At 45.7% G+C, this 22,868-nt stretch overlaps 1 protein-coding gene across 4 annotated transcripts in view; it reads left to right on the top strand.

Moving 5' to 3' along the window:
• The window catches only part of LOC106737838 (aquaporin-8), a 50,212-nt gene that overhangs the window by 3,518 nt on the left and 23,826 nt on the right, over nucleotides 1-22,868 (top strand). For all 4 annotated transcript variants that reach the window (XM_059732198.1, XM_059732199.1, XM_014595648.3 and 1 more), the window contains one exon: nucleotides 197-319. The gene's annotated coding sequence lies outside the window, so the exon portion shown is untranslated. The remainder of the gene's footprint in view (nucleotides 1-196; nucleotides 320-22,868) is intronic.

Genomic DNA, 22,868 nt, shown 5'->3' with positions numbered 1-22,868 from the left:
CTGAGTCTGCTCCACCCAAGCAAATGTGGGTCTTTGAGACAGCTCCAGAGAGGGCATCATACCCCTCTGACTCTGCACAATGGAAGGAGGGCAGGCTGAACGGCACCACATGTGGTTTTGGTTGGATGAGTAGCTTTAATCTAGAGCGCAAGGAAGTGGGAGGTAGGTTTCAATGTAATTCTCTTTTTCCCTACAGTGAAGCATAAAAAGTTGGTGGAGACTCCCTTCAGTCACTGCTTTGCTGACAGCCGCAGCTGGGGAAGGAGTTCAATGCCTGATCTCTTTCCATACCTTTACCTCTGGGCTGTGCCACTTGGAGGTAGGTGATTGTTGTTCCTTCTTACAACTTTCCTATATCTGAGGTTACAATCCACTGATGCATATATACTAAAAGCATGCTAAAGGATTTAAGGACCCCGTTCCTGTTAAAAATATTGAGAAATTGGATGTTTACCTCCTTCAGATGCCTTAGAAAACCTTAGCAAAATAGTGTAGATCTAATTGGCTGCTAGTAGGCACAAATAATTCCTACTCTCTTGTCCGTTTCTCTAGCTCACAATGTATTTCTATTGTAACTTTTCTTGAATCCCCCTCCTTCCTTTCCTTGATTTTTTTTAAATTAAATTCACTGTGAAGATTTAGAGAGAACAATGCTACTGCTGATTTTGGTTCAACAAAATGGATGTTCTGTCTTAGGATACTCTGTTTTTGCAGCAAGGGAAAATTTAGAATAGTGCCTGACATCAGCTTAGATTGCAGTATGTGCCTGAATTCTTCTCACTGCTTTTCCCTGGTGTTCCCAGGAATGCACTTAACTTTATGTTTAGTATTCTCTAGCTAAGGGATAATATTTTATGTGTATTCAGGACCATTCTGTGATACATGTCATTGCAGGGGCCTTTGAGTTTTTTTAGCAACAGGAACTAGGAGGCTTGACAATTCCGGCTTGCAGTTCTGGCTATGTTACTCTTTGATGGATTACTAGGTAGAGTTATTGTTTTACTAGTTTCCACTTGGAAAGCAAGGACAAAATCAGTGCTGCTCAAGTGAATGCTGCTCTGAGAAAGTAATTAGGTGACTCAGTAATGAGAATGAAGCAGAGGGTTCGTTAAGAGCACTGGGAAGGCAATGTGGAGCTTTTCATTCAGTTAGTCTGAATCTAGCTCAGATTAGCAGTGATTTAAGACAATGCTATTTGATGGCCTATATCAAATGCACTAGTGATCATGGATTGTTTCCTAAAAGACAGGGGTAGAATCATGGCTTTGTGTGTGCCTGCCCTGGGGTGAGTATAAATCCTGAAATTATACCTAGAAATACCACCTTGACCTGGGTGTTAGACACTGGAGCCACATACCCGCTTGGCCAAAGTGTGGCTTATTCACTAGCTGTGTGCATACTCACTAGCGGTGTGCATGGGTGGATCCAAGATATTTAAAAAAGGGGGTGCAGCTGGTATGCTGCATCATCACTTATAACACAACACATGTTTTTCTCTAGTTAAAGAGAAACTAGAAGCTTTAGTGATATGCTAGGAGGCTAGCAGCATATAATTCCACTTTGGATTAAAGCAAAAATCAATATAATTAGTGGTTTCTTTTAGGAAACAATCCATGATCACTAGTTCATTTGACACAGGCCATCAAAAGCATTGCCTTCAGTCACTGCTAATGTGTTCTTATTTTCTGGATTTTGTCTAAAGCTTTAAAAAAACACAAGAAACATGGCAAAAATAGTTAAAACAGTCACAAGATATTGTGTCATTAGTCCTGTAGTCATTATAGTTAAATATGCATCTCTTATTCAGATTCACAAAACAAAAACCTAGCCTTCTTGAGTGTCTTTCTTGATAGTACCATGCTTCAGTGTCAGTCATTTCTACACCCAAGTTAATATTACAATATCCTAAATTCAGGTTTTTAGCTAGAGCTAAAAGTAGTCTGCAGGGCTTTGAAACAGGAGAGAGACATTACCAGGATGGCTAACAGACAGCAAAATTACAGAAGAAAGTATAGTTTGAATCGTGGGTTAAAACCATTAAAAAGGTCTTTAACACTGATGGAATGGAGAGAGATTAGCAGGAATCGGGGAGAGAATAATGAATCAAGAAGTCCGTCGACTCTTTCAACACTTCCTGAATAGAAATGCTGCTGCCTTTCCCAGGCAGATGGTTTTAATGTTTGAATGAAGCAGGAATCAAAGTGGGGTGCAACTGCACCACTGCACCCCCCCCCCCCCCCCCCCCGGTCTGCCCCTGGCTGTGTGAACACTTACACATCTATAAGAAATGTCTTATTTTTGAAAACTCCTGCCTGTTGGGAGATGGCATGTGCTATTTGGTAGTGGTTGGAGTGAGGAACCAGGAGTTTTGTGTTCTCATTCTGTCTCATTTCTATGGGTCTCTAGACAAATTATTTTCATTCTCTGTATCACCAGCTCTATTGGTGCTCTTTAGGTTCAGAACAGGACCTATCACTGCGTATAGGTACAAGGCTTGCTGATCTCTGTTGATCTGGAATTGGCTCCTGCAATCTGGCTGCTTCTCAGAAGAATGTTCCTTCCTCAAAGAAGGATTGAAAACCTTGGAAAATACAGTGCAAGTTCCCCCTAGTCCCTTGCAGGGGTCCCCTTTCATTATAAAGCTGCCTGTCATCTTCCAACACACTGCCTCTATTGCCAAGGCTCTCTATTGGGCATCTCACTGCTACTGTTTGCACAACTAAACTGTCTTCATGCCTGTCCTCATTCAAACAACATCTCTCTGCAGTCCCTATTGTGTTTGTCCCAAATGATGGTGATGTGATAAGAGATGGGAGCCTGGGTCTTTTATCCAAGTTCTCCAGGGAAGGTTAAAAGGTGTGAAGGCAGCAATGGGATCTCTCCACACAGACATTAAACTAATGGCTTTTCTGAAGGCTAATAAACAGAGAGAACAAAGGTCCCTTGTGTAAGGGCTTTAATCATATTTCCTTGTTTTCTATTACAGGCGACAGAGATAAAGCCTGTTATGTAAAAGGAGTAGAGGCACTGTGGTATGTGTAATCCCCTGCAGGAGAAAGGGAAGGCAGCTTTCACAGACTTGCAACAAACTCAGCTCTGTTAACGTAAGGCCATCCTGCATGTAAACAACACAGACAGCACCTGGGGTTGACAGTTAGTAGCATCCTACCCCAATCAAAGGTACACGCATGCTAGGCATGCCAGTCAGGTGAGCCTGGAGAGTTGGGTCCACCCTGGTGCAGCGCAGCAATTGTGCTCCCCGTTGTCTAAGACCATGTTTCACTTAAGCCATACTCGATCTGTGGAACATCATGAGGTGTTAAGTTAGAATGTGCTGTGAGCAGTCGCTCATTAAGGCAGGGGCGGGCAATTATTTCAGGCAGAGGGCCACTTACCCAGTTTTGGCAGGCTGTTGAGAGCTGCATGGGTAGCTCTGCCCCTTGACAGGTGCCCTCCCCTTGGTCACCATCTTGGGAACAATGTCCAGGGCCAGCACTGGTGAGGTCCAGAGCAGGGCGCAGGCTGGTAGGGGTCTGTGGAGCCGGGCTGGGTTGCACCAGCAGGGAGAGGAAGGAGCTGGCCAAGCTCCATAGAGCCCCTGCCAGCCGGGACCCCGCGCTCCTGCTACCCTGCTCTGGGCCCCACCGGCACTGGCCCTGGGACACCAGTGCAAGCCCTGTGCTCCCACCGGCTCCCACACCTGCTCACTCCCAGTGCCCCCCAGCCCTGTGGTACAGGCAGGGGGCAGTGCACAGCCCTGACCCCCTGCTCACTGGCAGGGAAGAAGCTGGTGCTGAGAGCAGGGAAAAGCAGCCCTTCACCTGCCCCATGGTCCATGCTCCCTGTTGCAGTTGCTCACAGCCCACATGAGGCTGTCTTGAGCAGGCACAGGCAGCCCTATGCAGGCTGCAAGTGGCTACAGTGTGGGGCGCCGGCCATGGGATGGGCAAGGGGCCACTTTTCCCCTGTACTCAGCACCAGCTTGTAACCCACCCACACTGCCAGCCTGGTCCCCATGCCGGCTCTGAGCTCTCCTGTCGGGGCTGCATGCAGCAACAGCCACTGTGGCCCCCCTGCTTGCCACCCCAGGTACTGTTTGCTGCTGCTGCCCACCTGGAGCTTGTGCGCTGGGCAGTCCAGAGGCAGCGGTGGCAAACACAGGATAGAAGCCCTGGCTGGGGCTGTGGGCTGGGGGGCAGGGCCAGGTGGGCCCTGCTGTTGTGGGAGCTCACTGGGCTTCCCCTGGGTCCTACTGCCCTTAGTTCCTGTCATTTTTGACAGGAACCAAGGGCAGATAAGTATTAATGTTCTAAATTTTTTAGGGGCCCCGCGGGCTGGATAGATTGGCCTCACAGGCAGGATCTGACCTGTGGGCCGTAATTTGCTCCCCTCCCCCGCATTAAGGGTTAGTACTGTTTCTTGCCTGCACAGCTCTGACTTGACGCTAGAGGGTGTAGCTAGAAGCCAAGGCACTTGGGCTGTATCCCTGCTTTTGGAGGAAGAGGGTGGTGGGCTGGGATTGGTGTATCCTGTGTGCTGGAGGGCTGCAAATTGCTCATTGTATCTTTGTGGAGAAGACTGAAGTTACCCTAACATGAGCTCCGTAGCACAGCCCAGAGTTAACTCTTGCTTGAAGTGGTGTAACTTTGAGATGCTCCAAGAGCACTTAGCACAAATTAATAAGGTGTAACATGTGGACACTCACATTTTAAGTGCCCCTGTATGGTCTAAGTATAATGTGTAACTTCACCCTAAACTTTAACAGCCCTGGAACACATCTCAGCAAGAATCAGCCTTGCTAGATTTATGTGTCTGTATGTATGTGTGTATGTGTGCTTCACTGAGCACCCTCCCCTAGGCTCATCTCCCTTTTGTATCCCTTTGCCTGATCACAAAACACAACTTAAGATCCCTGCCTGTATCTGGGTGGTGGAGAAAAGGCAAAAAGCCAAAGCCAAGCATCCAAACAATCTACCTGGGAATGGAGGAGGTGCTCAGAGCCTTGTCACGACTCCCTTTATCAGCAGCATGACACAGAGGATGGGCAGTCCAGTGGTTAAGGCCTAGCCTAGGACCACCTGTGTTTAAGTCCCTGCTCATCACAGATTTCCTGTGTTATGTTGGGCAGTTCACTCAACCTCTTCACCTCAGTTTCCAGCTGTTCAATGGGGGGAAACTGCTTTGCCCCATTTCACAGGGGTCTCTGAGGCAAAACTTTGTAAGAATTGGGAGCTGCTTGGATAATGTTGTAACGGAGGCCATTAAGTGCCCAAGGTGGAGAAGAGTGAGGAACAAGTTCAGAAAGGGAATAAGGGGAAGGAGGGAGCTAAGTTTTACAAGAGCCCTTTTGCCACCCACAAGGCCTACATTTCCATGGTATTTCTTCAGACTCACACCAGCATGGCACTTGAAATCAAGCGGGAATGTCAGGCCTACAGTGCCCATCAACTTGAATGCATCCACAGCTGCAGCAGCACAGTACAGGAAAAGTAGTGTCCCTTCCAAACCAACTTCACTCAGAGACTGACAGGCAAGCAAACCAGATCCTGGCATACTGGTGCCCGGAGTACAAAGCTGACAAGGTGGCAGTCCCTTCATGCACTGGCTTGTTTCCTTAAGGTCCCTAAGCAGGGCTTCCTCTGCTGCTCCTAGCTGTGTTGCTCTGTGTCCCTTCTTGCGATGTCCAGAGGCCCCCAGTCTTTAGGGATGTACCTAATACAGCACCTTTCACCAAGACTAAATTCATTTTAAACTCTCTGTCAAGGATGTGTCCATCCCATGATAACATAACAGCCTTTGGAGCACAGCAGGGAGTGTGCAAGGAGAACAAGAGCCCTGATCAACTTGTCTGGGTGCTAGCTCCAATCTCTGCATCATCACCCAGCTGATGGCAGCTTGCAGCAGTAGCAGTTGTTGTTTAACTATGTACTGCTGTGCCTGGCTAAAGCCCTGGCCCTGCATGCCAGTGCCCAGGGGTAGACCTGAGCACCAGCCCAAGGAAGAGTGATCTCACCCAGGCACAGTGACCTGCTTTTTCAGGGCTTCTGTTCTTCATTGCCCTTCATTTCACCTTCCCGTCCCTTTGCTGAATAGGCAGGTTAGCCTCCTGTGGCAGAGTCCATGCTCCCTTCAGGATACCTGCTTTAAGGCTCCCAAATGTATTCACTCTGCTCTAGGGCTGTCAATGAGTTAAAAAGGAGTGTGATATGGAGATATCATGTGTGTAAATAATGTACACATTCACCCTCCATGACCCCAGAAAAATCTTTCCTGTGTACCAACTCTGAGCTAATGCAGCCTGGGCATTGTTAGAAACAAAAGCCAGCTTTGCCTGCCAGCGGACTCAGTTCCTATATTAATCAGAAAGCAGACATCTTCCGGCTCCCTGATTTATTCCTATGTAAGCATAAATAATTATTTTGACTCTCTGGGCAATAAGGAAGCAATAAAGGAACAAATTTCAAAACCACAGGGCTTCTAATGATGCTGCCAGACCCAGACAACTGTGTTATTCTCCACCCCTAGTTAGTAGTGCACGTCTGATTTGCCCACTCAAATTTAGCTCCTCATGCCAGGCAGACTGCAATAACACAAAATCCACACAACTGAAGAGGGTGCAGTTCAAACAGAGCCCCAATAGGCATGCCATCTCTTTACCTGGCTGTGCAGGACATATACAAAAAGGACCTCTTGCATTAAGGCATGGCACAGAACCAGCTGCCTTTGAAACAGTAGCAATTTAATCACTTTCCTTTTAATGTAGTTTCATGCCATTGACTGAGTGCCAGGTGCAACTGGCTTGGCTTTGTACATCGTATACAGGGCAGCACTCCAGTTACAATGGTCCAGTTCTCAGTTACTCCCTCCCTTGTTTGCAGGTTGGATGAAGGATGAGAAACACATGGCTTTTAAGAAACAACTGTGCACCTTGTTCTGGTGCTTTGTGGGAGTCTGCCCAGTCCCACAAGTTAAAGCAGTCTCACAGCTGCTGTCGTGTGTGCTCTCCTTCCTGTCAACTGTGGAAAACAGAGGCTAGCTCCAGTGGAGTTCACTCCAGCCATGCTTATATCAGGGATGGTCTAGATACTCATGAGAGATATTCACTGAGCCAAGACCTCATGCTCTCAGGGGCTATTTTACTCATTTTAAAGACAGAGCAGATGAAAGGATCCTCAGTGTGTGAATGAGAATCAGACTCTAAATCATATTCCTCTTTCTTAGATGACACACAGGAAAACTACCTGGGAAAAACCAAATACTGTATATAGCACTCTGCAGGCTGTATGTGTATTACTGCATCTTCCCCAGCCATGGGGCTCTCATGGGTCACAAAGCACAGCTCTCCTGCAGTCAGGAGCTTTCCATAAATGCAGACCTTGAAGAAACCCGGTGCAGAACTCCCCCACCTAACAACACACATGTAAATAAAATTCACCTTCAGGTGCAGAGCAAGGGCCTATTTAGCACTCTCTGAAGTCAAAGGAAGCCTTACCATTGACACAAGGGGAGTTTAATCTAGGTCAAAGACTAGAAACTGAGCAATTGAAAACAAGGGGTTAGAACAGCAGTACTACACAGTCGCAGCTCTAGTGGACGCAGCTGCATCTTCTCCAAGGGGTGTGCAGATTTTCCAAAGGGCTATGCTACCTGAAAGTTGAAGATAGGCTAAGTTACGGAGCATGGGGATCAGTGTTCTGGCACACCCAGATTGACAGCTGGCTTGTATTCTAGTTTCATGTTTCCTTGGCAGCCTGGTGCCAGTATTGAAGCCCCACAGGGATCAGGGAGAAAGTACATGGAGTCACTGTGCTGTGACCCTTTCAGTTGATGAAAGAGATCAATTGGAGTCCAGAAAGTATCCTTCTTGGCTGGAAGAATGACATTCATTACACAGCACTTGGCAAATCAAAGAAAGAACTGGGCAGTGGTTAGAGCAGGACATTGGGAACCAGGCCTCTTGGCTTCTTTTTCCTCGTGCTGTCACCATGTGACTCTGGGAAATTCACTGAGGCCTGGATCTTCTCTTTATTCACTTGAATAAACAGAGTGAGTTTGCTTTGAGCCAACTGAAGCTCTTACCTTGACTCTCTCTAGTCCTTTCCGCCACCTTCCCAATTGTAAAGGCATGGGGAAGCTTCACTTGGAAAATGCCTAGAAATTCTCATCTGAAAGGTGTCCTTGGGTGCATCTGCACATGAAATTAAGGTGACTCAGTAAATTCCAGAGCTGTTTCAGCAGAGTCAACTGCTTCCAGGAGCAGCATCTACACATGCACCTGGGACAGCAGCACTTTGAGCCGAGGCAGAGCAGCCCTGGGCTGGCAGCAGGCTCAGGAGTCAGCCCTAGGCAGCAGCAATGGAGGGGCTGGCTGGGGCAAGAGGGTGCAGAACCACCCCCTTGCACTTTAGCACCTAGTGTCTTCACATGCATTTCATTGCACTTAATCCACCATAAGATAGTACTGTCCTCAATAATATTATCTTATGGTGGAGTTAATTATTTACTGTGGCCTAATATAGGTGCATGTGTAGACTGTGATGCTTTACTGAGTAGCTAATTAGTTACATGTAGATTCACCCATTAAAGAGCAAATTATCCTGGGGAGCCCTGTAGCTTTATTATTTTATATAAACTGCATCTGGATTCACTTTGAGTTTACAGAGGGTTTGCTAAGGGGTGGGGTGTATTTCCAAAGCAGTGCCAGGGAGTAGATACCTGCCACCAGATCTTAAGGTGGTACCACCTAGAATGAGACACTGAATAATCCAGACAAAAAAAACAAGAGTCATTGCTCCCCAAAACCATTAATTTCACTCTGCTGGCTATCAAGATGCATGCCTACAGCTCATTACTTCTACGCTCATGCTCACTGGTTGCTAGCACAGGATGACTCTTTGGTCCCTTATATGAAGCATGTTAGGTTCACTCAGGATATGCTCTGGCATAGAGCAATGCATTGTACCCTGGCCTGATATTGGTGAATTGGCCTGAGAGTTCAGAGATGTGTGTGTGCTGGTGCTGAATTACTTACCGTGTGACCTTGTCAAGTAGTGTTTGCCACTGGTGTCATGGAGCAGCTTTGCCATAGCCTTGAATGCAGTTCATAAAACAAAGTGATTTTCCAGGTGCCAAATCCAATCTTACGGTGATCCCACATGAGGGAGCAGTTGGTGTTGAAAAGGGAAGATGCATGCATTTTCAGACATAGTCACAACAATTTGCTTGCTGATAAGTGCCCATGTTGGGCTGTCCCCATGCCGAGTAAGTTGGCTTTCTCCAGTACCAAGCAGAGAAGGCTTTGTGGTCCAAGTCCAAGCTCTAATTGCCACATGACTTGAGCACTGTGGGATAATCCCGGTTTTGTAATTACTGGGCCTCAGATGCAAGCCCCAATTGGTTATGAATGAGAGTTAAACATTCAGCACATGCTGCACCTGTACAGGAATTAGTCCTGTAGAACCAGATGCCTTAAAAGATAATATTTTGTAAGTCTATTTAATAGGAGTTTTTAAAGAATTTTGCAAGTAGGCTTCCCACTTCCTCCCCACTCTCCCCTATTAACACACACATGCACACACTTACTGCAGAAGTAAAAGGGGGAAGAAAAGGTTCCAATTTCTATTTCAGACTCTGCGGCTTGATTCATTCCCCACTACTCCCTCCAGGAGAGCTGATCCAGTCCAGGTGAACAAATGGACAAACCTGTATTCTGCTGTAGGAGAAGAGGGTCCCCACAGGGTTTGGTGATCAAGTCAATTCATAGATCCCTGACCCTGTTAAAATATTTTTGGATGGGAAGAAGGGTAAGGTAGGACCTCTCTGCATCCAAAGGGCCACATCTGTGGTTAAAGTGATTATTAACGCTTCTTTAAATGAAAACCAACAGGGTTTCCCGACAGCAGCATGAGATCCTTCCCTCGTTCTCAGTTGGGCTGGTCACTCTCTCTTCTCGAAGCCTCACCCTGAGCTGGTTTTAGGACTGAATTCTATTTCCCTTCATGCTTCTAAATGGCAGCTTTTTCAGCTGTGTAAGTGCCATTTTGGGCACTTATACACAGGTAGTGATTCTGTGTTACTCCTCCAGTGTGGACACCTACGTGTACAGGCATGTACTGAGCATGTGGAACAGGCTATGCTGTGGCCAGGCACACGTACGATGCCTGCAAATGCAGCACTAGAGCCTGAGTGGTAGAGAAACTGAGGGCTAAATCCTATTTCATTATATGCACCTAAGTGGCATGTATCCTGCTGCATTACTGCAGTTTTTGGCACTTGCACATGGTTTGCAATCCTGTTATATACCCTGTGACAAAAAAGAGTTACCTAGTGTGCACAGCTCCCAAATGCAGGAGGAAGAAGAGGTTAACCCTAAGGGACAGGAGACTTGGCTCCAGCATTGAAGACCAGATTATAGGCCCTGCTCTGCCAGAGGGGGATGTGGAACCTGCAATCTTCTGCTTCCCAGCAAAGTGCTTGAACCACCAGGCTGCAGGTTAAATATTGCCTAGAGCCTACTCCACTCCTCCTCTTGAAGCTGGCCCACTGGGCAACAGAGTGTAGCCAAGAAGAGAAGAACATGTCCCAGGGCCCTAAAGGGGAGGGGCTTCGGGGAAACCCCTCGGGGAGGTGCTGAGTGCACTCCCTATTCTGAGGTTGTTGTTATGTTAAGGGCTATATAGCTAGGGGTATTCTTTAAGGGGGTTTATATGGTTTATGTGTTTTAGTGCCTCAATGTGTATATTGGTATTGTTATTTGTGAAGGTAAATCTCAGGATGTCATCCTCCCGCTGCACTTGGCCTTGGTGAGGCCGCAGCTGGAGTACTGCATCTAATTCTGGGCTCTGCAATTCAAGAAGGATATGGAGAAGCTTGAGAGAGTCCAGAGGAGAGCCACGCGTATGATCAGAGAGCAGGAAAACCGGCCTTATGAAGAGAGGCTGAGAGCCATGGGACTCTTCAGTCTGGAAAATGCAGGCTCAGGGGAGACGTGGTGGCAGCCTATAAGTACATTGGGGGTGTGCATCAGGATCTGGGAGAATGTCTGTTCACCAGAGCGCCCCACGGAAAAACAAGGACCAACGGTCATAAAGTCCTCCAAGACCATTTTAGGCTGGACATAAGAAAAAATGTCTTTACTGTCTGAGCCCCCAAGACCTGGAATAGATTCCCTCCAGAAGTGGTGCAGGCACCTACTCTGGACTCATTCAAGAAATGCTTGGATGCTTATCTTGCTGGGGTCATTTGACCCTAGCTGACTTCCTGTCCCTGGTGCTGGGGGCTGGACTCGATGATCTTCGAGGTCCCTTCCAGCCCTAACATCTATGAAATGTATGAAATCTATAAAACAAGTCAGAGGATGTGAATTCAGTGGCTGCTGCCCTTGCTGGGAGGGCACCCTGGATTCCAGTTTCAAACCTCAGCTCTCAGTGGGACAGATAATTTCCCAGTGTTGGTTAGCTGTTTTATCCAATGAACATTAAGTTCAGGAGGCAATAGGACAGCTTCAAGAAATAGACTGGAAAGGGCCCTGGGTGACAGGCCTGTGGCCTTGTGGCTAGAGCGCCTTGCTGAGATACAGTTCAAATCTCTTCTGGGTAAAGAGGGGCTAGAACCCTACTTTGTAGCTCAGGGCACTAGACACTTGCCTATTGGGCTATAGCATAGGAGGTCCTGCCCTCAACTCAAATTTCAAAACTTACCTGGCCTTACACACATACCTAGATGATCCTATTTTCCATGCAACTGAATCACAAAGGGTGCATAAGTGCCCAAACCAGCAGTTATGTGGCTCTGTGTGTGTGCCATTTGTGCATAAAGTGAAATAGTATTTGGCCCAGTTCTTACACATGTTTTAAATGGAGAGAAATACACATGGCAGAAGAGCCTAGCTATTAGAGAAAGGGCCTGCAAGTCAGAATTGCTTGGTTTAACCCCTAGCACAGCAACAGTGGGGTAGAGTCAGCTAATCCAGGCACTCTCTCGGGATGGAGGAAGGCAATGCTCATCTTCCTCACAGCATGCTCAGAGATTCAGCTCATTAACGCTGGTAAAGTCTTTTCATCTCCTCAGCTGTGAAGCACTGATGAAGGCAGGTAATGATGATGCTGGATTCTTCTTTAGCACCTTTCATTCAAGAAGCACAAAGTGTTTGATAAACACCACTGAGCAGAATGTCACAGGCCTTTCCTGAGGAAGGCAGAGCGCTGTCATTGCCATTGTACACCTGAGGGGAAATGAGGCTCAGAGAGCTGGTGTGACTCCCCTACGCTTCCTGAGATGCCACGGCAGAGCTGGAAATGGAGCCCAGGATCTCCAAAATCCCCTTCTCTACCCAGTTCTCACTTGTATCGATGTATTATTATAATCAAAGAGACATTCTTGCTGTTTGCTGGCTGTGCTTGGAGGGTCTAAGCAGGCTGCGCTGCACCGTTCATTCTACTCAGCAGCATGAGCACAAGTTCTATTTTTTCTCCCTTCCTGAAATTAACATATTTTAATGAGTTTTGTAGATGTGATAATTACACATATGCAGAAAGAAAAATTAACAGAGTCGCTATGCAGGCACTCAATAAGAATTGGGTGTGTTTACACCCCGTGCAGCTGTATTCACACAAAGCAGCAGTGAGAGAGCTTTTTCCCTTGCAGAACCTTTAATGAATAATTATCTCAGGAACAGTGAACAGAAAAAGTTATCATGTCTTTCAATAGTATACTCTTTTCAAAGGGCTCTAGGTATCTTACGCCCATGAATTGAGCCTCAGAGCACACCTCTGAGGTCAGGGCCATTCTCCCCCATCTTTAAAAATGGGGAAACAAACAAGAAAAGAGTACGAGAATTGTCCAGAACTACAGTACAAGACCTATCCCCTCCACCCTATTTGGGAGTTGAAATTGGGTTGGAAGAGGCAATTTTGGGGTTATCTTTCTTCCTGGTGGGTAGTATAATGATTCAGCCTAGGGAGCTAGAATACAACTTCTTATTTAAGCTGTGGCACTTCCTGCAGTTCACAGTAGAGAACGGCCTCCTTGTTGGGGTCACTGTATAAACAAGACAGCTAATTGGTGGGGGAATGGAAGGAGTCCTGTCTTGCTTCTGAAGATGAGATGCACTGCAGCAGGGCACAGAAAAACAAAATGACCTGTCTAAGATCTCTCAGCTAGGAGCTGGGCCCAGATCACCTGAATCCAAATGCAGTACCTGAAACCTAAAAGCAGCCTTTGTCTGCAGGTACACCTTGCTCCCTGGCATGTTGTGGTGAGGGATTCATGCTGCCTAATTAAATAAGTAGTGACAGTGAAGGGGGTGAGCCTAGTGAGATTATAAATCTTCCAGCTCCTAGTTTGAAGAAGTATAACTCTTTAGCATCTAGCTGAAATAAAGCTGTCTGCCTATAGGCATATCAGACTGACTTTCTGGAGAGGCAGTAAGATTAAAATTAAAAAGCAATAAAAGATTTAATTGAATTTTAAACTTCAATTAAGGGCTGATTTGATTGTAGTTCCTATATAGGACTATACATTTCAGCTGCTGCTTAGCTAACCTAAGCTTTTTAGGACTATTTCTATTTGTGCCTGATTTTGACTGTTACCAAGAACTGGCTGGACCACCACTGCCCCCTTCTGTTTGGGACCAGATTTTTTTTAACTTGAATGTTTTTGGACAGTGAGGACTAACATTTTTTGCAGGCATGCCTACCCAAGTGCTGCCCTAATCACCTTCCTCTGCCTGATCTGCTGTGCTGCTTTCTGCTCCAAGCCCTGTGCTTCCTGTCCAATTTGCTTCTTGTCCTGTCTGTTGCTGGGCTTCCTGTCCTCTCCCTGATCTGCCACAAGAGCTTGACCCTGCTGCTTGTGCCTCTTATGCTGCAGGTTGGCCACCCTGACTTAGGAGAACTATTAATGTACAAAGGTATTCTCCCATAGTCTAAGCTAGGGTCAGGGCCTGTGTTCTTAGCTGTACTATTGCTGAAAAATGTGATTAGTCATGATGTGCACAATTTTCAGTAAAAAATAACCACCAAAATGTAGCACCCAGGGTTTTATTTGTTCATAAACAGAGAGAGCCCAGTCCTGCATGATGCTAAGTGTCTCTCGTGAGGCACTGAGTATCTTTCCTGCCCAGAGACTGCTTAGCAATTAGCAGGACTGGGCCTAAAGTTTATGTACCTCTTATTTATCTGTGTCAGCCATGTATGGTATTTATAGCATCTACACCTCCTTAGAGAGGTAAGGGCACAGCATCATATGTAATGAGTAATGAGTGTTTGGAGTGTCAACATTCTGATTAAGTACAGAGAGTCAAAAAGCCAGAGGCTGAATCAATTCAGTCTTCACTGGTTAGTCTAAACTGCATAGATTGAACGAATAAACAAGTGAGCAGACATTCACTTTTGATTCCAAAAATGCAGCTACACGCCTGCAATGCTCCAGGCCAGAGGCCGGGGGATGACAGAGAACACCTCTCTGATTTGCTGGAACAGACAGCTTGGGCCAAAGCTAGCTTGCCCATCCTGCAGGGGGTGGGGCATTGCGGGAGAGGTGCAAAGCATGCTGGGATGTTGGAGGACAGTGAGTTAACTTGAATCTGGAGGGGCTATGGGACAGAAGTTCAATAAACCAGGTTAGCCTAAGTCAGTTAAATCTGATACTACATCCAATCCAGGTTTATCTTAAACCTGTATTGGCTATTCTGAAAGTGATTTATGCGCACTGAACTTCTGCTGTATTCTAGATTTGAACTGTTTATGGTCATTTATACCAGTTTATGTGTAATTTCTGTCCTCCTGTGATCTCCACTTAGGGATTACTGTTACAAAGGAAGTGGTTTAAGTGTTACACTGGCTTCGATAGGCTTCTATCCATATGAAGGGTGTGCAGGTGTGTGGACCAGTAGCAGGTTTGGGCCTACAGCTATGAATCAATGTCCAGTGGATGTTCATTATATTCCAAATTCTCAGGGTGCAAGAGGTTAAACATGCGTCATTCTGAGGGGGTGGTATCCCTTCAAGAGATTTAAAAAAACCTATTCTAATTTTCCTTCTCTGCAAACTATGATTAAATAGGGGAATTCTGTTGACCACTGAGGAAAACAGATGCATCCTGACCTTCCATGATTAAAAACTACTTCTTCAAAGGCTGTTTATAACCCCTGGACTATTGTCTGCATCTCTGACTGTTTTCCATAACTATACAAATCCCCTGCTATTAGAATTCTGCTAAAATTAAAAAGAGCATTAAAAAAAAAAATCAACCCAAGGATATGTCATTAATTCTATACCAAGAGAAATCAAATCCCCTTCCGCTTTCCTCCTTTGATTCAATCTTCTAGAACTAAACAGGTATCTGGAAAGACAGAAAAAACCTGTAGCAGATCCTATACAGGGCACTTTCATTCTGCAACATAGTTTTAGAAGTCACATATCGATTTGGTGCTTGTGAGAGGGAGATTGAGAGCAGTAGCTCCTACAGAAGAAAGCCCAGATTCTGATTTCAGTTACATCTGGAGTAATCCATCGGCTACACTGCAGTCACTCCTGATTTATTTGGCTGTAAATGGGAATATAACTGGAACGTAATGCAGGTAGCCACCAAACATGGTTCCTTCACATAGATTTCCAATGCATCTCAACTCCAACCTTCAGGACCCCTGCTATTCCACTCCTTCTGTGTGCTCCTCAGCACTGATAACACAGCCTAATTGTTGTTAACAACATCTTCTGCTATTCCACTCCCTTTTCCCCCACTCTACAGCTCTGTTAATGCACCTTAGACTTCTCTTGCAGCACCCTTGCTATTCCAAGTCCTGTCCCCACTTCACCTGCAACTGCTTTGCTAATAAACCTCTCTTTTGACCTTCACCTGGGATGTTATTCGAACCAATTCAATAAGATGTATAGGGATGGAAAGGGATTCAAGTACAAAAGAAAGTGCAGTTAAGGAAGGGACTACAGGAGACAGGACAGAAAAAATTTCTGGGCTTGCAAAGATAATGACCATGTTGAATTTTGTGAGAGAGGAATATTCATTAAGTCAAGCTGTATCTACTTCCTCCCTCCCACACACTATTTTTGCTGATTATTTACAGCAGGACTTAAATCCATTGGCCTGTTTAATTCCATTTACACTCATCTAACTGGGGATAAATTGACTTCTGTGGAATTGCTGCCATTTGCACTGATAAGACTGACAACAAGATCAGTCTCTTGCTCTCCTGCAGTGATAAAGTGAGGCAGTTAAGTGCACCACTACAGCCTCCTGGTGAGGCTTCCCTTGTTTTATCAAAATTAACTTCAGGACAAATGCATTTAGACCTGTATAAAGCTATTTTTCTCCACATGAAAACAAGGTAGAATGGGTAAAATCTTGTGTCCAATATTGCCCCAAAGTCAATGTCAAATACTCCCATTGACCTTAGTCAGAGGAGGATTGGGCCCGGAGTCATGCCAGAGCCTATTACTTTGCTTCAAATTCCATGTTCCTGTCATGGGGGTCCTGTGACAAAATGTAAAGTCCTGTATTCATTTAGTAGCTCTGGGGAGGGGCTGGGGGAAGGGACAGGGAAAAGATCTGATTAGCTGGGCTGATTTGCACCTGGCCTGGCCCAGAATGACAACTGGAACAATCTCTGTAGACCAGTAGGACCCCAAGGAGCTGTGGCTTCAGAAATGCTGTGGGGATCACCTCACTTCTCAGCTACCAAAGTACATATACCTTTTGGCACAACACCTTTATTTTTATTATTTGAACAACAGAATCCCCTCCTCACTGAACAGCTTCAGCAAAGGCAATAAAGGAACCATTACTGGTATTATTGCAGCCCGATCTGTCCAAACTACCACCAACAGGCAGGCAGGCAGCTTTCTGCTGCTGTAGCCAGTAGTAAATGACTTCCCTCTTAAAGAAAGGAAGAAGTCTTGGGTGGATAGTTATACCCTACCCACTACTATGGGGTGCTCTCTAGAGATAGCCTATTTCTTAGGCTGCTCATAGGTATGAAAAAACAAAACAAAAACCACAGCACATTAGTTTGACCCAGCTCCACAGTGCCTGTATAGATGATGCACTTTGGTGGGGCTTTTTGGCACTTTTATCTAAACCTGATTCAATCAACCAATAGAGAAAAGCACCAAAAGTCCCAGTGAAGTGCCTGATTTATACAGACATTGGGCAAGCCAGGTCAAAATAACCCGATACCTCTGCTGTGCATGTGCTGGGCTTGATCCAGGTGTGCCAAGTTTAAAGTGCCATTTTTTTAAACATCTGTAAGCAGCCTAAGTGATTATGTAGAGCAATGGTTTTCAACCTTTGGTCTGTAGACTCCTGGGTGTCCACAGACTATACTTAAGGGGTCTGTGAAAGATAACTATAATCAAAAGCATGTGAATACCCACACTTACAATTCAAAGGGGTCTGCACCTCCATTTGAAATTTCAAAAGGGGTCTGCAAATGAAAAAAGGTTGAAAACCACTTTTGTAGAGAGTAAAATCATGGCTGACCAAGGGAAAAATGACACACACATTTTTGTGGAAAATTTGTCAGCAGATTTTTAAAAGGGACTCATTTTGATTGTCTTTGCTTTGAGGTATGACGGGGGCAGGGGGTTTCTAAGTGCTTTCCCTATGTACACAGGTGCAGCCAAGCTGGCTTCAGAGCTGCTGCAGTTTGTCAGACAGAGACGTTCATGCTGTGCCCTCTGACTTTTACTGGCTCATGCTGTTGTTTTTCTGTACTGTAAATTAAAAGCCACTGAAGGCACATGGTTGCTTTTCATGTGTAGAAACATGCTGTACACAGTTGCCCTATTCTTTCTCAACAAAATACAGCTGGGGGCTGAACACAGATGGACTGATTCCCAGGCAAAATATTAACATGAATTAAGATCACAAAATGATAATACTGGCTACAATCACAGCCAGCTGTCGAGCTGGATGATTCATCTGAGGACCTGTCAGTGGAGCAGCCAAGCAGCAAGCAAAGAACTGTGCTTTCAGCCTGTGGGATGAAAAAGACCTGAAGTAGTACATAATGAAATTAAAGCTAGAAAGATCCACATACAGGAGTTAATGAACAGAGCACTACTGCCAGCTAGTGGGCCAAAGAAACTATGACTCTGAGATTAACAGAGAGCTTCTTGCTGTGTAGTGCTAAATACAGAGAGTCAAAAAGCCCAAGGCTGAATCGATTCAGTCTTTGCAGGTTAGTCTAAACTGCAGACATTAAACTGAGAAACAACTGGACATTTACTTTTGATTCAGGAAATGCAGCCACATGCCTGCAGTGGCTCAGGCCAGAAGCCGGGGGCACTAGAGCACGACTCTCTGGTACATAGCCAGCATGGGCTGTGTGTTCGCTTCTGCTTTCTGCTGCCCCCAAGGTCTCTGGGATTTGCAGTCCTGAATCACAGCAGCAGGACTCTGTCGGGGTGCTTATCACTTCTTCTTCCTGCTTCCAGGTGTCTCTGGGATTTCTAGTCCATAGTAGCAGCCAACAGTATGTTTAGTAGGGCGGGGCAGCTCTGTACTCAGGGGAAGGGGAGTTTAACCCCCCTCCCCAGCCCCAGACCCCTACCAGGGTTTGTCGGGGGGGCAGTTCCCGCCTTTTCCTTCTCCCCCCCACCCCCCAACAACCATTCTCTGCTGAAGCAGTCAGTACAGCCCAGCCCAGCTCAGGGCTGCAAAGCATGCTGGGGGATTGGATTTAACTTGAACCAGGAAGGGGTCTGGGACAGAAATTTCATAAACTGGCTTAACCCAAATCAGTTAAGTCTGATATGAAATTCAACCAGGTTTATTTTAAACCAGTTTAATCCATTTTGAAAAAGGTTTATGTGCACTGAACTTCTGTTCTGTTACAGGTTTAAACCAGTGTCTGATCACTTAAACCAGTTTATGTGTAATTTCTGTCCCTAGCCAAGAAATGAAGACAAGTCAGTTCAAAGATTAAGGATAAGAAGGACCATAAGATCATTTTATATTACTAGTAGGAACATGTGAAGTGGGCCCTATTCAATTCAGACTCAGCCTGAATCAGGGGCAGTGATTCGATTTGTTGATTCGGATCACTGTCCCTGATTCTATTCAGCTGAATCTGAATCTGAAGATTCAATGCTGATTCAGAGAATCAGCGATTTGGACACAGACACAGCTTTAAAAGTTTTTTTCTACATAACCTGAGGTACCAGCAAGGTTTGTGAACGCTGTGATGCTGGGGTGCATGAAGCGTCCCACAGGGGTATGGGGGGCCCTCCACATGCTCGGCGGTGAACCTGCAAGTGGACCAGAAGTACTTCCGGTCCACTTCCGGGTCTGCTGGGGAGTGTACAGGGAGTCCTTCCGCACCTCCCCCCGGTTTGGCAATCAGCCAAAGGGGTCCTCCAGGTCCCCCCCAGACCCAGGAGGCACCAGTAACCAAGTCAGAGGGGCACTATGGGGCCCCCAGTGTGCTCCCCGGCACAGCTTCTGTGGGACACTTCATGCGCCCCAGCATCACAGCACTCAGGAGCTGCCTGCTACCCAGAGGTATATAGAAAAAAACATTTAAAGCTGTCTCTATGTCCAAATCTCCAAGTTGATTTGGAGGGTTCCAATTCAATTTGGAGAGATTAAAGGGTCCCCTGATTCAATTCAGATTTGGAGATTCAGCCACCAAATCGGGCCAAATCTCCACCAAATCGAATCAGGGACCGAAGCTTTGCACAGCCCTAATTACTAGGGAACATCTTTACTGGAAGTGGGCTTGTATTCAGGTTTTGCCCCTAGCCTTCCTTTCATTTGTACAGAAACACCTTTCATCAATGTTTGGGTTATTTCCAACCCATGCGGACTGGCCCATCATGGGATGTAGGTAGTAGTCTGAGTTCTGCTGGTATTCTGCTCATGTGCCAGTGATGACACAGGCTAAATCCTCTGAGTGCCAATAGCCCTTTAAAGTCTTCTCACTGTTTTCTCCAAATTCTCCAACAGTTTACTGGGATAGAAGCAAAGAGTAGTTTAATTCACTGCAGCACAAAGAACTATAAAATGTCCTCTAAGAAGTCTCAGCAATACACACTAGTGAGTACAGGAACACAGTAACTCATATAAGGCTTCTGCTGAAGCTACTCACACCCAGGCCAGGCTAATCACTCATGGCAACTCTGCAATGAAGATAAAGGCCCATATGCTGCTATATTGGACCAAATAATATGTCCAGTTACTACAAATGTTTGAACTCTGCTTTTCTCACACCTGGATCAACAAGATTACCACCACACCAATAAGGCACTTCTATCTCCAGTAGTTAAACCCCGCTGTCCATAATAATCTTATATCTATGCTCTCTTTGGAAAACCTCTGAGATAGGTGGTGGCATTATACAGTTCATCCCCTCAGAGTTTCCACGCAAACTTGTGTCAAGTTCAGGTGCAGGTAGATATGTATTCTAGCCTGGGATGAGACATTTGTACCTAAAAATTTTTTCAAGAAAAAAAAAGTTACAACCACAACAAACATTTTCTTTTTGCTTGCAATTTTCCACTTTTTAAAGAAAAAGCAGTAAGCAGATCATTAAAATTACTAATTTTCAATACATTTCCAGACTTTGCAAATTAAACATTTCTACCTTTCTCTAACGAAACAATAAATTTTTGTCAAAAAAGTGATATTTTCATGGGAAGTTTAGAAAAAAAAATTCCCATGAAAAATAATTGGTGCTTTGATCTACTTGTTCTAGATGCAATCTTTTCCCTCAGAGAAATGGGAAAGAACCACATGTGGCAGATGTTGGGCACGTTATACAATGCACTGCTAGGAGATGCCCAGACACTACACCCGTCTTTCTGATACAACAACTTTGACAGTATAGAAGTTCTAAATGAGGATCAAGCACTCAATTGAGTGAATTATTTATGACCTAACCAACAGTATATGTTCAAGAATTTTCATTAATATTAATCTTAGGTTAGCTTTTTGTAAGTTTTTTTGTATTAGCATATGCATGATACACCAGCCTGCAGTGCAAGGACTGGTATATTTACAGGCTAAATATTCTCTCTGGCCCCAATTGAAAGATTATGTTAATATTATTATTTGGAAACTCTGCTGCAGTGCTGTCCAAGGGCTTCAGCCCTGCTAGGTACATGGGCAGACAGTTTGCATAGACAGTACAGCTCCTCCTGCAAATAATTTATAAATCTATGTATTCTGTTGTTTTCAGATGAAAGTGTCAGAACCCCAGCTGGTATAAATTATCTTCCCCAGAGCTATGCTGATTAATGCCAGCTGGGGATCTGGCCCTAAATGTACAAAACAGTCCCAGATGCATTTTTGCCACAAAACTCTGAGGCCTGCCTCTCTTCTTGCTTACACCAGGACAAATCAAGAATAGGTCCACTGAAATCAATAGCATTACCTCCAAAGAAGCAGATGTGCAATGAGTAGCTTTTCTCAAATTATTTAATTATTGTGAACATTAGAAATTACAGTTCCATTTGCAAATAGTAGCTGTAATTGCACTGCAGTTGTACTGCGATGACAGTGCAGTGACGTCTTTCTATTTATTTGAATCTGTACTAGATGTATGTATCAGAAAGTACACAATTACTGTGCAGTATGAGAACAGGTAGAATCCAAAATTCAATCATGTGGTTAACATGAAGGTTAGTGGAAATTACAGGCATTCAGATGTACAGCTGCAGTGTGATTGCACTGTACCTGCAGTGCAACAACTGTCATTGCACTGCAACAACCAACTCACAATACTTGCAGACAAGACACTAAGGGCAGAAAACAGTTTTCCAGTTGTCTAAATGGCAGTTGGGCACTTACATTTGCAATTTAATTACCCACGTGCTGGATACTGAGCATGTGCAGTTGGCTCTGCAGATCTGTGACTGTGTTGTTTGCTAGCTCAATCAACAAGTCAAAGACATCCTGAGCCCAGAAACTATAATAGCTGTTATTGAAAGTAAGAGAGACAAACAAGCTTCTATTAGGGAGAGCTGCTGCAGATTGCTCCAACAGGGGCAGATCCTGCAAGGAACAAGACCCTTCCCCAAACACCTTCCAGAATAGGTAAAGATAACAATTTGCAGAGCTTCAACACACACCTTCCTCCCAAACACATCCAGGCACCACAAACGGAGTTCAAACACATGAAGCATAAAGACGTGTTGCAGTTCTAAAAGGTTTCAATTTGTCTTTGTGAATGCTTTATAAGTGTTAGATCTGCATAGCATCTCCATGTTGCTCCCATTGGCTCAGATACCCTTGCATCCCATAGATCAGGGGCAGGCAAAATATGGCCCAAGGGCTGGATCCGGCCCACCAGGCCATTCTATCTGGCCTGCAGGACCCCTAAAAATTTAGAAAAGATTTATCTGCTCCTGGCTGCCTGTCAAAAATGACAGGAGCCAGGGTCAATAGGATCTAGGGGGAGCCAGCAGCAGAAGGCAGGGGCCCAGCCCCACCCACCCCATCTATTTCTCCGCTTCCTGCCCCTGCTCTGCTCCAGGACCACATAGCTCCTGCCTACATGGCCGGACCGGGGAGCACGGGGCTGCACCAGTACAAGGGTGCATGCGTTCGCACAGGCAGGGGCAGAGTGTGTGTGTGCTCATAGGATGAGTCTCACATGAACACCCCACCATACACATGCACCCACACCTCCCCTCACACTGCCATACATACAGACCCCCACCCACACCTCCTCAAACACCCCAGCCACCCTTCCCCCACACAGCCCCCCTCAAGCCCCTCACACCCTATGTATCCACACACGCACGCACCCCCCCCAAGAGTGCTGGTTTATTCCCTTACCGCTGCACTCGCTGCTTAGGTGATGGACGGGTGGGGGGCGGGCAGGTGGGAGCACTGATGGCCCCCCTGCAAGT

Source organism: Alligator mississippiensis, chromosome 8 (assembly GCF_030867095.1).
Source record: "Alligator mississippiensis isolate rAllMis1 chromosome 8, rAllMis1, whole genome shotgun sequence".
Lineage (NCBI taxonomy): Eukaryota > Metazoa > Chordata > Crocodylia > Alligatoridae > Alligator > Alligator mississippiensis.
The sequence above is the reverse complement of the archived record's forward strand: the minus strand, read 5'-3'. Positions and strand labels throughout refer to the sequence as shown.